Raw genomic sequence first — 14826 nt, forward strand, 5'->3', positions numbered from 1 at the left:
TTTTCAAGCCACACATCCTAAGTCATGCCTCACCGCATCATAATTTCCCTGACCCCAGGTTTAACTCTTGCCCTGTAGTACACACTTATCCCTCTCCATCACGAGAGTAAAAATCACCGAATTATGGTCACTATCCCCAAAGTGCTCACCTACCTCTAATTCTAACACCTGGCCTGGTTCGTTACCCAGAACCAAATCCAGTATGGCCTCACCTCTTGTTGGCCTGTCTACATATTGTGTCAGGAAACTCTCCTGCACACATTGAACAAACACTGACCCATCTAACGAACTTGAGCTATAGCTTTCCCAATCAATATCAGGAAAGTTAAAGTCCCCCATAACAACCACCCTATTACTGTCACTCATCTCCTGAATCACCTTCCCTATCCTTTCTTCTACGTTTCTAGGACTATTAGGAGGCCTGTAAAAGACTCCTAACAGGGTGACCTCACCTTTCCTATTCCTAACCTCAGCCCAAACTACCTCAGATGGCAAGTCCTCATCCATCGTCCTTTCCACCACTGTAATACTATCTTTGACAAGCAATGCCACACCTCTCCCTCTTTTACCCCCACCTCTGACCCTACTAAAACATTTAAATCCTGGAACCTGCAACAGCCAATCCTGTCCCTGTTCTAGCCATGTCTCCGTAATAGCCACAACATCGAAGTCCCAGGTACCAACACATTTCCATTGTGCATAAGTTTCAAGCTCTTCCTACTACAGCTCTCACTTTTGCTGCCTAGTGGTTCATTACTGTAGTTGAAGTTGCTGTTTATTGACCTTTGACAAGGCTTGGATGAGCAAAAGCTAGCTGGGGTGGAGGGTGGAGAATGTGGGAATCTCCGAATTTCAATGAGTCTATTGAGGAAGGAAACAATAACAGTCAAAGTTTTTCAAAATGGTTGAACAATTCTTTGGTTATTCCTACCTAAACATGGTATATTGTATGAACATAGGATTTAGGAACTGTGACAGGCTATCGACCCTTCAAGCCTGCTTTACCATTCAATAATGGCCAATCTGTTTATGTTCTTGACTCCATTTTTCATGCTGATCCTCCATGACCCTCAACTCTCATTAATCAAGAATCATTTAACTCAGCCTGGAATATATTCCATGTCCTTTCTTCCAATGCTTGCTTGGGGGGAGGAGATTCCTCAGAATAATAACCCTAAAAGAATTTTCGGCCTAATAGTGAAACCTCCTATATTTAAACCTACCAGTTCTAAACTCTCCCATTAGCGCCATTATTGTTGTAGCAACCTTACCAGTCCCTCCAGCATAATATGGGGTAGATTTTCCATGAGCCAGATCATCACTTTTCCAGTATAGATGGGAATTGTACATGGGGACTCTGCAGAATCCCCCTCATAGCAGACCACAAAGGAAGTGCCCTGGAAAGTGATTATTTCTTTTTGCCTGGAACCCTCTAAAAGATCCCATAAACATCAAAGATCTCAAATGGTTCCAATGCAATTGAGTAAAATAGTTACTCAGGAAAAAATAGACTATTAATTATGCAGTAGAACTCCTGAGTAACTATTAAGATGACCCTATACTTACCCCACACACTCCCAACTACACATCCACCAGATCCCTTTCACCTCTGTAGACTCTGGTCTGAAATGCCAGAACCCAACCCCATCCCTCCCAGGACCCAACACCCTCCCTAGTCCTGCCCAGGGACATGACACCCCAACCCTCAGAAGCAAAACACTCAAAAGCCCGCCCCCTCCAGCACTGAGCCCAAACCGCACCTGCCCCCCCATCTAGTGTCGGACCTGACCGGATCTGATCTAACTCAATGAACTTGCTCCCTGACCTGCCCACCCATTTCCCTCCATGTTGGACCAGAAACAAACCTTCCCACTGGGCCCCCTCCTTCCCAAGACAGACAGACCTGACCCCACTGACATTGTTGGACCCGAATCCCTCTTACCTCATACCTACCCTCCCCACTGCTGTCCAGTCCAGATTTCTTCAGTCCACCCTGATCTACCATAAGCACACAGCTGCTTCCCTTGCCATCTTGGACTCCCCACCCAACCAGCACCCTACTTACCTGGCTCCTTAACTCCTAACCTTCTGATATCCACTCACCAACAACTGGCATTCTACCACCTGGTATCTTATCCTCCCTCCTCACCTAATATCATCCTTACCTGGCACCCTACCTCTCCATTCATCTGGCACCATATTCTCCCAGCACCCTTACATCACACTAACTGTACCTACCTACTCTTTGACAGCAGGACTTGTGCATTTCGGAATATGGCAGCTGAATGCTGTGAGAAGGGAATGTGGTTTGCCTTTCTCTGATAGATTTGTAATTTAGAGAGAACTGTCAAATGGAAGTGTGTCTCCACATTTCTGAAGGGGTCCTGAGTAGATCCTCCTCTCAGAAATGTAGACCTCTTCCCCTCCATAGAAATGAAGAGCTGGAATGGCATTTTTGCAACTCCTCTGAAAAATCTGGCCCAATATGTTTCAATTAGATCATCTCTCATTCTTCCCAATCCGAGTCATGTTTCAGATGATTATTTATGCTCATTAGGTAACTAATGGAAATGACTTGTATGATCTTACTCAAAGTATGTTGTATAACATATCCCACTTTAACATAGTCAAATATATCTGTAATTAAAAAACGAAACCCACTGAAAGTCAATCCTAAAATTACTGTAAATATGACTCAAAATTGGATCATTAGCCCAGTCTCCTAGTGGAAAGTGCTTGTAACATAACCTCTGAGGTTCTTAATGACCATTGTAAATATTATTATTACAATATAATGTTAGTCCAGGTATTCAATTAGATGTAGGTACTCCCCTGTGACTGTCAGTATTTAATAAGCTTAGCAACCTACAATGCAACTTAAAACAACAAAACGGAAATGATTCTGAAACTAATTAAACCTGTAACTCTAGTTTCTGGGCTGGTAAAGGTGACAAATGCAGAATGAGCATCAGTGCTATTGTGAGTACAAACTACAGCTGAGTAATAAAAAAAGGGGCTCTTAAGAGTAAGCCGGAGGAGACAACATAGGAGAGATATATAAGGCAGATCTCTGAAATTATTTGCATGGAAAATTTACAGAAAGTATTTGCATGGCAATGCAAGTGCATTGCATGGCACTTGACCAACTCTAAGAAAGCAGGATTTAGCAAAGAAATGTTCGGTTCAGAAATTGGGGTATGTAACAATTTGTAAAACTGAAGACTTTGATGCATCTGACAGCAATGGAAGGACCAGGAATTTAATTGAAGTTGTAGAATGTTTGGAAGGTCATGCTGGAGGAAAGGAAGCCAGCTGATGTCATTCCAAACTTGTAAAAAAGGGCAGGGCGGAGTATTGTCCTCGGGATCTCAGCTGGTGATTGCAGCAAATGCAAATTTTTGTATGTTTACAAAGATTTAGCTTTAAAACTAGTATTAATAACGAATTAAATATTAAATGAAACATGGAATTTAAAATGTTAGCAATTCCTTCCCATTTCACTTTAAAGTAAATATTAAGGCAGTTCAAGCAGCAGGAGTCCATGTCAAAAATATATACATCACTGTCACGCCCCTTCATTCCTGTCAACCATCTCACTCCCCTCATGGTCAGGAGCTACTGTGAAGGGTTTGTGCAAAAGTGATTCCTCTCCTTTTAGGCAAGTCACCAATCTGTAAATGTTGGCTCAAACAAGGGCGTATGTCATTTTTCCAAGTTCAGAGTTCATTGAAATGTGTTATCGTGTAAGGGTTGTGCTGGATTTGGCAGTAATGAGCTGGATGTGCAGACAGGAGCTGAAGTTGTTGCATTGACACAGTATTGGCAACAGCAGCATTACTGAGTCATTCAGACTGCGTAGGGGAGAGACCAAAGAAGACTATGAGCAGAAATTCTGACAAAACAAGTCAGAAACTGGCAGAAAAAAAAAGGTGCTGGCAGAGAAGCAAGTAGAATAAATGATAATAATGGAGCAAAACTTTTGCAAAATGCAAAATTGAGTATTAAACAAACTAAAATGTGAAACAAAAATGAGAGAAATGTAAATAGACCAATGAGAAAACAATATGGGAACAAATAAAGTGTGAGAGAGAGAATAACAAAGTAAAGGACAGGCATTAATTACAGAATACAAAAGAAGCCTTCTCACTAATTACAATCAGATTGTTCCTTTGATTAGGATGAAATCTTTGAAGATTTCACATTCAAATATTGCTAATTTAGTTTGTAAGAAGTAAATAGGGCTTAACAAAACTTTATAATAACTGTGCTAATTTAGTTTTTTTGTGACAGAATAAGTACAGAGACCACTAAATTCTGAAAACAAAGTGCAAAAAATTCAGAAGTTTCACTACATTGAGGATTGCACAGTGAATATATTTTCCTGAATAGACCATTATTTTGTTCTCAATATTCAATAGCAATCTTTTGCCTTACTCTACTAAACTCAAAATATGCCATGCAGTTTTCAAATGATTGACTATGTTTAGCTCTCAGTTGGTAGCAAGGAACTGTTTGACCTTGCAATGACGTCAGGAGGAGCTCAAATTCATTTCGCACTGTTGATATCACTGCCTGAAAGAATTATCTGTTTGCAGCTGTATCGTGTGGTTGGGGCCACAGACAGCGTGAATATAAGGAGACATGAAGATTATGAAAAGAGTCAACAATGAGAAAAGAGCATTGATTCTGTCAAAGATCAGCTTCCACTACATTAACTGTCCCATTGATACACCTAATTATATTATTAAAAACTTGAATGAGTTTTTCAGGAAAACCATTAGAGGATACTATTTTCTAGTTCTGTATCCTCATTGGGAAATCTTGCCCATCTGCAGTGTTTATCGAAAATTCAGGATTGAATTGAATGTGCTTTTTCATTCTTAGAGTCAATGGTCAGAACATTATACTTAATCTGTGTTCGTTTAAAAAAAAATGTCATGAATGTGGTTACCTCTGGCATTGTCAGCCTTTGTTTGATTGGACTGAATATCTTACAAAGATGTGTCAAAAGGCAGGTAGGAATCTATCACCATGTTATGGATCTGGAGTTCAATGTTGCCGGACAAGGTAAAGAAGGCAGTTCTAAGAAGGGTCACTGGACCCGAAATGTTAACTCTGATTTCTCTCCGCAGATGCTGCCAGACCTGCTGAGTTTTTTCCAGCTATTTCTATTGCTGTCATTGTTGTTGCTGTTAAATATGGCAGATTTTCTTCACAAAAGGACATTATTGAACCGGATGGATTTTGACAGCATTCAATGAGAGTTGGCATGGTCACCATCACTGAGATTAGCTTTCAATTCTAGATTTCTCAGTTGCATTTAAATGCCATGAGCTGCTGGGGAGTGAGGTTTAACCCATATCACCAAATCAGTAAGCTGGGGCCTTTTGATGACCCAGTAAATTAATAACCATGAGGCCATTATTTCCACCAAGTTTTAAATGTTTGCTGCTGACATGATTCTTACTCATCTGTTTCTAACTTCAAAATAGTTCCCTTGAGGGTCAAAAAGCAAACCTCACCCTTGAGGGTACAATATTCCTTGCAACCAGATATGAATCTTCTCTCCGTATGTTCTTCACCAGCTAGTTAAACTCAAAGATGCCCTTCTCTTCACTACACTAACATGACAAGTCATATTCCAAACTATGACAGAGTGTAGACTGGGATATTTTATCAATTCTGAGGAAGGATCACTGGACCCAAAACGTTAATTTGAATTTCCCTCCACAGACTTACTGAGCTTTTCCAACAATTTCTGTTTTTGTTTCTGATTTCAAGGACCTTCATTTCTTAGTTTTTATGGGGTATCTTATATTGAACACTGATATTTAAAACTTGTTGTTTTCTTGTGTTATTTGTAAATGCAGCTAAAAAGCCAAAGGTAGCAGAGTGCAGCAGACGTTTGTGTTAAAAATCTGAATATATTGAACAATCAAGGGCAGCTCAGTGGCTCAGTAGCCTCACAGTGCCAGGGACCTGGGTTCGATTCCAGCCTCGGACGATGGTCTGTGTGGAGTTTGCACACTCTCCCTGTGTCTGCGTGGATTTTCTCCGGGTGCACCGGTTTCCTTCCACAATCCAAAGATGTGCAGGTTAGATGAATTGGCCATGCTAAAATTGCCCATAGTGATCAGGAACTATGTACGTTAGGTGCATTAGTTAGGGATAAATGTAGAGTAATAGGGGATGGGTCTGGGTGGGATACTCTTCGGAGGGTCAGTGTGGACTTGTAGGGCCAAATGGCCTGTTTCCACACTGTAGGGATTCTATGATTATAAGATTGAAACTCCAAAGAGCACATTGCAAGTGTATATTTGTAAAGATCTTGATCTTGAATTTCAAGACTTGCATTAAATAGGAATTTGCACTTAAACAACAATAATATGTACAGATGCAGAAAAGTGTTCACACATGTGAAGAAACAATTAAAGATGGGCAAAGAAGACAGCACTAGACTAGGTATTATCTAAGAGGTAAAAAAAATGACTGCAGATGCTGGAAACCAGATTCTGGATCAATGGTGCTGGAAGAGCACAGCAATTCAGGCAGCATCGAGGAGCTTCAGCAAAATCGACGTTTCGGGCAAAAGCCCTTCATCAGGAATAAAGGCAGAGAGCCTGAAGCGTGGAGAGATAAGCTAGGGGAGGGTGGGGGTGGGGAGAGAGTAGCAGAGAGTACAATAGGTCAGTGGGGGAGGAGATGAAGGTGATAGGTCAGGGAGGAGAGGGTGGAGTGGATAGGTGGAAAAGGAGCTAGGCATTAGTGTGAGATTTAATAAACTGGAAAGGCAGAAAGCTTTAGTTGGAGAATTCTGGGGATGAAGATAAGGTAACTATAGGTACAGCCATTGATGGTGGGCCAAACAAAAGAGGTGCTGGTGCTCACAAAGCTAAATTCAGGTGAGAAAACATGGTGTCGTTCAACTCAGGGGTGACAAAGGCGTGGGTGAGAAAGTCACATGATCATGGTAGTGATGACAAGATGCGATTGATGGCCACTGTCTCCTGAAGAAAGTATTGTGAAAATAGTTTGAAGTTTCCAACTTAGCAACATTCCAAGCATTATTCATGAAGAAAATGCAGCACAGACTGTAACAAACGAAGAGCAGTAATATTTTATCCCACAACACACAGCACAGATTGTGACCATGAACAGCAGCAGCTACTGTTTGGTGTTGTTGTTAAATTGGCAACCAGCCTTTCTGTGTAGATTGTGAACAAGAATGGAGTCACCACAAAATCCTCAGAATGTTTTGACTATTGCTAAATGCCCATGCCTATTCAGGCAAAAAGAGTTTTCTAAAGGTCCTGACATTTTAGTTGAAACGTTATTGAGACATTCATCAACTTATGTAATTTGTGTGTATATAAGTGATTTTACCATCTTCAAATCTAATGTAACTGTCAAAAATAGGAATAAAAATATTGAAAACTAATGAAAGATTCTCTTGTGAAAGCCAGGTTTAGGATTTATATTGGCCACACTGCAGCTAACTGTGGATTGCATTTGAAAGTATCCTTAACTGATTTTGGAAAAATCATATACAGGCAATCATGGATCTTTTAACCTGATACTCTGATCAAGCAGATACATGAGCCAGCTCCTAGTATTTACACTATTAAATATGACCTACCAAATACCAAAAGCTAGGATAATAGTGTCTGACTTTTTTTTAATCTCTCATGTTAATGACTGATGATACCGATAGAGAGTGGAATATTTTCCATTTCGGGACTCCCACAGTTGGGATCAAACATTTCCCTTTTGGGTGAATTATAACCAGATATAAAGCACGGTGCCTGATCTGACTAATAAGGTAGTTCAACCCCAATCTAAGAAGAACATCCTCCATTACACCAGAGCTCCAAATTACCCCACACTAGGTTTTTTTATTCATTCATTCAGGGGATGTGGGTGTCACTGGTGGGGCCAGCATTTATTGCTAATATCTAACTCACCTGAGATGGTGGTGGTGAGCTGTCTTCTTAAACTGCAACAGTTCATTTGGTGTAGGTACACCAACGATGCCAATAGGAAGGGAGTGACTGGATTTTGACTGATTGACACTGAATGATCAATGATAGATTTCATATAGAAGTAGCTAGGAGGGAAACGTGCAGATGATGTGTTCCCATGTATCTGCTGCCAAGGGACAACCTTTTCACACAGAAGGTGGTACATGTGGGGAATGAGCTGCCTGAGAAAGTGGTGGAGGCTAGTACAATTGCAGTATTTAAAAGGCATCTGGATAGGTATATGAATAGGAAGGGTTTGGAGGGATATGAACTGGATGCTGGCAGGTGGGAGTAGATTGAGTTGGGATATCTGGTCAGCATGGACAAGTTGGACCGAAGCATGTTTCCATGCTGTATACCTCTGACTCTGATACCAGTCATTGGTTAAGAAGGTGTCTTAGGAGCCTTGGTGAATTTCTGTAGTGCATTTTCTGGATGGTACACACTGCTGTTCCCATGTGTCAGTGGTGGACAGACTGAACACTTGTGGATGAGGTGCCAGTCAAGCAGGCAGCTTTATTCCAGATTGGGTCAAACGTCTGGTGTTTTTTTGACAATGCACCTATCCAGGAAATGGGGAGTTTCCCTAACACTCCTGACTTATGCCTTGTAGATGTTGTTACAGCCATGTATTTCCGTGGAGAGTCTATTTTGGTGTCTGATTAATGTGAACCCCCAGGATGTTGATCATGGGGGATTCAGTGATGGTACTGCCTTCAAATGTCAAAGGATGATAGATTCTATTTTGTCAGAAATGGTCACTTCTGTGGCATGAATTTTATTTGCCATTTGTCAGCCCAAGCCTGGATATTGTCTATGTCTTGCTGCACTTGACTATAGACTACTTCAGTGTCTGAGGAGTCAAGAATGGTGATGAACATGGTACAGACATGAACAAACATTCCAACTTCAGAGCTTATGATGGAAGGAAGGTGATTGGTGAAGAAGCAGCTGAAAATAGTTGTACCTTGGACACTAACCTGAGGAACACCTGAAGAGATGTCTTGGAGTTGAGATGACTAACTTCAGCCACCACAGCCATCTTCCTTAATGCCAGAAAAGGGCTTTACCTCTGATACCTACTGATTCCAAATTTGCTAGAGGGCCTTGATGCTACAGTTAATCAAATCTGACCTTAGTGTCAAGGGCTGTCACTCCCACCCCACTGCTGGAATTCAGCTTTTTTGTCCATGTTTGAACCAAGACTATAATGAGGTCAGGAGCTGAGTGAATATGTCAGAAATCAAATTGGGCATCACTGATTAGGTTATAGCTGAGCAGTTGCTGATTGAAAGCACAGTTCATGACACCTTCCATCTTTTTCCTATTTATCGAGAGTAGGCCAATGGGATGGTAATTAGACAGGTTGAATTTAAGATGCTCTGTGTGTACAGGACATATTTGGACAATTTTCCACATTGTTGGGTAGATCCAGGATTGGAATTGAACTGGAAGTTTGGCTAGGGGCACAGCACATTCTGGAGCTATTGCCAGAATGTCATTAAGGTTCATAGTCTTTATAATGTCCAGTGCCTCAAATCTTTTCTTGATATCACACAAAGTAAATCAAATTAAATGAATGCTGGTACCTGTGGGATCCCTAGAGGAGGCTGAGCAAGTCACCTCTGAGTGAGAGAACCAAACAGATGAAAATTAGGAACAAACACAGAAAATACTGGAGAAAGTCTCTGTGGAAAGAGAAATAGAGTGAACATTTCAAATCTAATATGAATCTTCTGCAGAGTTCAAAAATTAGGCACAATTGTGTTGGAAGTCTACTTTCTTTAGAAACTGGATAGACACAGCCAGGGCCAATTCACACAGAGCTTTGACAGCCAAAACACACTAAGGTTTTTATTGTCATCTGTTCAGGTTAAATACAAACCCAGATCTTAAAAGCCCAATTCTTTAAACCCTTAGTCTTCGCCTAGAGTTCTGAAGTATGGAATTTTGTCTTGGAAATAACAAATATTGGTCCAACTTAAAAGTAGAATAAGTAGAAAGGCCTTTTTACAAGAGTGGTGGAATTGGAATTTGATAATTTATTCCTAAGAACTATTATTAGTACAACTTTAAAGGATGCATACTACTAACGTGTGATTTCACTCTTCAGACTTCTCAAAGATTAATATACATGTCTTGGCATTTTGATAGTTTCAGTGGTATTCACATTGATCACTGACAAATTCCATTTTATGCAATACCCATGCTTATTATGTGACAAGCCCTTAAACAGTATTGAAGTAACATTCGAATTACTTTACAGACTGTGCAGTCCTGCTAAACTAAAGGTTGTACATATAGGGTTTCTGGCAAACTTCCCATAAAGTTTCAATATTAGATTGGGAGGAGATGTGAGAAATTTTCAGCACCTTTATCTAACAAGTCACAACACAACATATACTTTAGTTCTAAACTAAAATATAAAAGAATCAAACATCCTGTGGAGCTTTGTTAGTGCAGCAAGTCAATGAATGTTTCTCATTGAGACGTAAACCCAGACATAGGGGTTAGGCGCAGTAATATGTGGAGATACTTTGATTAGTTATAATTTATACCTTTTACTTTCCTTCTCCTTCTCGGAGTTATTTGACTTAGCACTATCTTGATGGGAAATGAGTCATGCTGTCCAGAAATTCTTTGGTTTTTGATGTTCTTCTGAGAGAAGATGTATTCTTAGATTGTATCATATCTTCCAAGGTTTTTGTTGTGAAACAAATTGAATCTTTAAGGAGATACTCTTAAAGGACAGTACTGTGGTGACCCCCTGCAAGACATTTCACCTTGGAGAGCATGATGATGTGAATGTTGATAGAGTGCAACTATTAAATCATTCATTTATAGAATTGGTTTTGTTGTAACCATGGTGTGAAAGTTAATCCAGCTCTGAGGAGCAGCTTGGACATTAGAGGGACAGGCAAGTAGACAATGGCTAGTGCACCTGTTGACTTTTTGACTCCCTGCGACTCACCCATGGATAGGAAAGTTCAAGGTTTGCCTTCCCAGCCAGGGGCCAGCTGAAGTACATAAAGCCTTTTCCATTTCTGTCCAGTAGCACTTCAGGACTTCCACCAATGAGCATGGACTTGTGTCAGGTCCTCTGGAGATAGTCATAATGGGATAGCTCTGGCTCACTAGCTATCAGGCCCGGTTTTATTGCCAACAAATTCAGTACCCGGTCTTGCATGCAGTATGAATGTAAGCATCAAACATGAGCAGGATGTTCCTGGAAATCAGACTCTCTCAAAACTGCTATAAATTACTAAGCTGATATTCCACCTCCAAAATAGATCATTTCTGATCACAGTAATAAAGATGGCATTCAAAAATCTAATTGGATTTTTTCAAACCAGTTGTTGAAGGGATGATGCCAGTTAATTGGACCAGTACAATTGGACCAGTACAATTGGACCAGTACAGAACGTGCCTGCAGCTAATGTGGAGATATAGCAAGGGTACAAATGGTTTTCACTGACTTTACTATTTATAATTGTGTGAGGTAAACGAAACCAAACATATATACTGCTCTCACTGGGAGTGTAATTTCAAAGTGGATTACAGAAACAGAAGGGCTCCTGTTTTAAGCTAGTGACTATCCTGATTATAAACATAAATATAAACATAATACTCCAAATCAGAACACAGTTTCTGTATTAATCTGCTAATCATAATGTTTTCAATTTGAAAAAACCCTCTTCGTATTTAAACTAATTTCCTGTGGTGAAAAAGATATGTAAGCTTAAATTTAGATCCCTTTCAGGAGTTGCTGGGTGAAAAAGTGCTAGTTCCAACTATTTGCCAAATTCTGTTAACTCTGTTTTCAGATCTTATGCATTAAATGTCTCTAAGTGTAATTCAATGGTGAAGCGAACCTAACTATAACTAAGTGCCCTTCAGGGAATAGGCAATTATAAGCTGTAAAGTAAGAGAGAACAAGCTTTTTATAGGTAGGACTTGTTTACTCATTTGAATACTGAGACAAATACTTGACATTAAGACAAACTGTGGGATTGAACTTTTCTGCTAGCTAATGCACAAAAGACTTTTTCATATGTTCTTGCACTCACTGCCAGCGACATAGCTCCATGAACAGAAAACTATTCAGACAAAAGGCATTTTTTTTAGTAATGTATGCAGGAAAGAAAGGATTTTCTCAGCTGCATTAAGTCTGCACAGTGCTGCCTGACCCTAATGCAGTGAAGGGAGTTCAAAGCCAAAGCCAAAGCCAAAAAAAAAGTTGTACACATAAGCCCATGTTAAACCACCCATCCTGGCAGATAAATTCCATCAATCATTCTGCTGTGGTTCAGTACATCTAGCTGTCATCTGACCTCTGGATTTTGCACGAGTATGGCTGAGATTCAATTGGTTCTGCTTTGTAAGCACATTGTACTGCCAGCTTGGTCTCACTGAGTAAACTCAGCTCTAGAAAACCTTACCCCAAGTCAACACCAACAACAAGTCATCAAATCAGTTTAGTCATCATAGACTCTAGCTGCTGCTGCTGAATTTATAAAAGCCCACCTTTGATTCTACAAGCATTTCAGTTGAGAGGAAAGCTGGGATGCAAACTCAATCTAGACTAGCTTCTTGCTCGTCTTGTTGGAAAAATCCTGATCAGTTTTCCTACTCAATTATCCAAAATAGAGGCAACAATCTGACTGCAGGTATAATATGAAATGAGATAGAGCAAGGTGTCTCTTAACGAGTATTACTTTATTAAGAAAGATTCATTGTAGACATGTAGAAACACCACATGGTAGAGTCGGTGAAAGGCAAACAGTTTACTTCTGGGATTGTGGTTTGAATCGATGCCAGAGCAATAAGATGAAGGATTGCACTCTCTCTTTCTTTCTCCCACTTCGATAAATGTAAGGATCCTGTGGGAAGTTTGGACAGTCTCAATAAAATTGGTTCAAAATTGCATAACACTAAATCAGCAGATTCACTCCAAAAAGTTCCAAGAGTGGCTAATGTGGGAAAATAATACATTTGTACAGTGGTTGGGAATTAATTGTTATTACAGCATAGAGGAAGATTTATTTGGCATCTAACACAAGCAACCCTGAATTAGACCTGCTTTCTTTCAAACTACTTAACTGAATAAATTTTTAAAAATCCACACATAATACAAAGACTGTAAGAAAGGAACTTCAGAGGAATTAAGTTCACTATAGTCTTGAGGTTGATACAACATCTGGCAAAAAGCACCCACATCCCTTACTAACCAAACATATGTGCTGTGAACTGTTTCTGTAAAATATTGCTTCAGATTCAATTGAGCATATACAATCTCCAGGATCCAAAACGGTGTGGTTTTCCAGTAAGAAGCCTGTAAGTTACTGTGAGAAATACTATTAAATAAAAACGAAATATATTGTTCATTTTAGATTACTCTTTCTGCTAATGGAAACAATAGGGCTCATTTAATCTGAATTAGTTGAAGCGTCCATTAAAACAGTGGAGAGAGCAATTTAAGACTAACTCACATGATAACATTACAGTAATGCTCAATCTTTTATCATGCAATTGCAGTATTGTCAAAGGGAGGAAATAAAGGTTTGATTTCAGATCTTTATACTTTAAGTATTTCAATATTTATGCTGACTTTTTGTCTTCAATAACTTGCCATTATTTTTCTTGTTTCTCCTCAACACATGATGGGCATGGCTAGGGTACAATTCCATGGTCAGATGCAATCCTCATTGGTGTCTTAGTAGCTATTTATTCTACATAAACTGAATGATTGAACACCACTATGAGACCATGCTTGATTTCAGGCTCAACTCAATCTTACCCTTACCTGATATTCATAGTTGGCAAGAAATGCTGACTTGTGAGCAGAAGCTGGGACAGGTACAATCTCACTCTCTGAGATATAATGAAACCAATTATACAATGCACAACTTTAATCAAACAACTCCATCTTCTATCTGTGTTAATTTGTTGTAAACAAAACCTCACTTCTTTCAGTCGCTTTTTGGTGTCAACTTTGTCAAATCAAAAATTCTTGTATCAAATGTGCAATGGAAACTGTCCATGGATGTTTGTAACTTTATAATGAAATCTGTCTGTCAGGAGAGGCCACTAAAACCTGAGACAACGGTTGGTCAAAATTGTTCTCTGAAGACTCATTTATGTAATGCTCAGGTACTGTTGTGACCTATTGCTGTATCTTCACCTTGACCAAAGATAAGCTACTAAGTCTCACTCCCTACCCTGGGAAAGAGACTTTGGCTATTTACCTTATCTATGTCCCTCATGATTTAATAAACTTCTAGAAGATCACCACTCAGCCTTCAACACTCCAGGGAAGTAAATCTCAGCCTATCCAATCTCTCCTTATAACTCAAACCTTCTAATCTCAGTAACATTCTTGTAAATCTTTTGCAGATTAATAACATCCTTCCTATAGCCAGGCAACCAGAATTATATTCAGTACTCCAAATATGGCCTTATCAATATCTGTACAACCAATATCTGTGGTAGGCAAAGTAATGGAAAGGGTACTGAGGGATAGGATTTATGAGTATCTGGAAAGACACTGCTTGATTAGGGACAGCCAGCACGGATTTGTGAAGGGTAGGTCTTGCCTTACAAGTCTTATTGAATTATTTGAGGAGGTGACCAAGCATGTGGATGAGGGAAGAGCAGTGGATGTAGTGTACATGGATTTTAGTAAGGCATTTGACAAAGTTCCCCATGGTAGTCTTATGCGGAAAGTCAGGAGGCATGGGATAGAGGGAAATTTGGCCAATTGGATAGAAAACTGGCTAACCGGTCGAAATCAGAGAGTGGTGGTAGATGG

This window comes from Chiloscyllium plagiosum, chromosome 24 (genome assembly GCF_004010195.1).
Source record: "Chiloscyllium plagiosum isolate BGI_BamShark_2017 chromosome 24, ASM401019v2, whole genome shotgun sequence".
In the NCBI taxonomy this organism is placed as follows: domain Eukaryota; kingdom Metazoa; phylum Chordata; class Chondrichthyes; order Orectolobiformes; family Hemiscylliidae; genus Chiloscyllium; species Chiloscyllium plagiosum.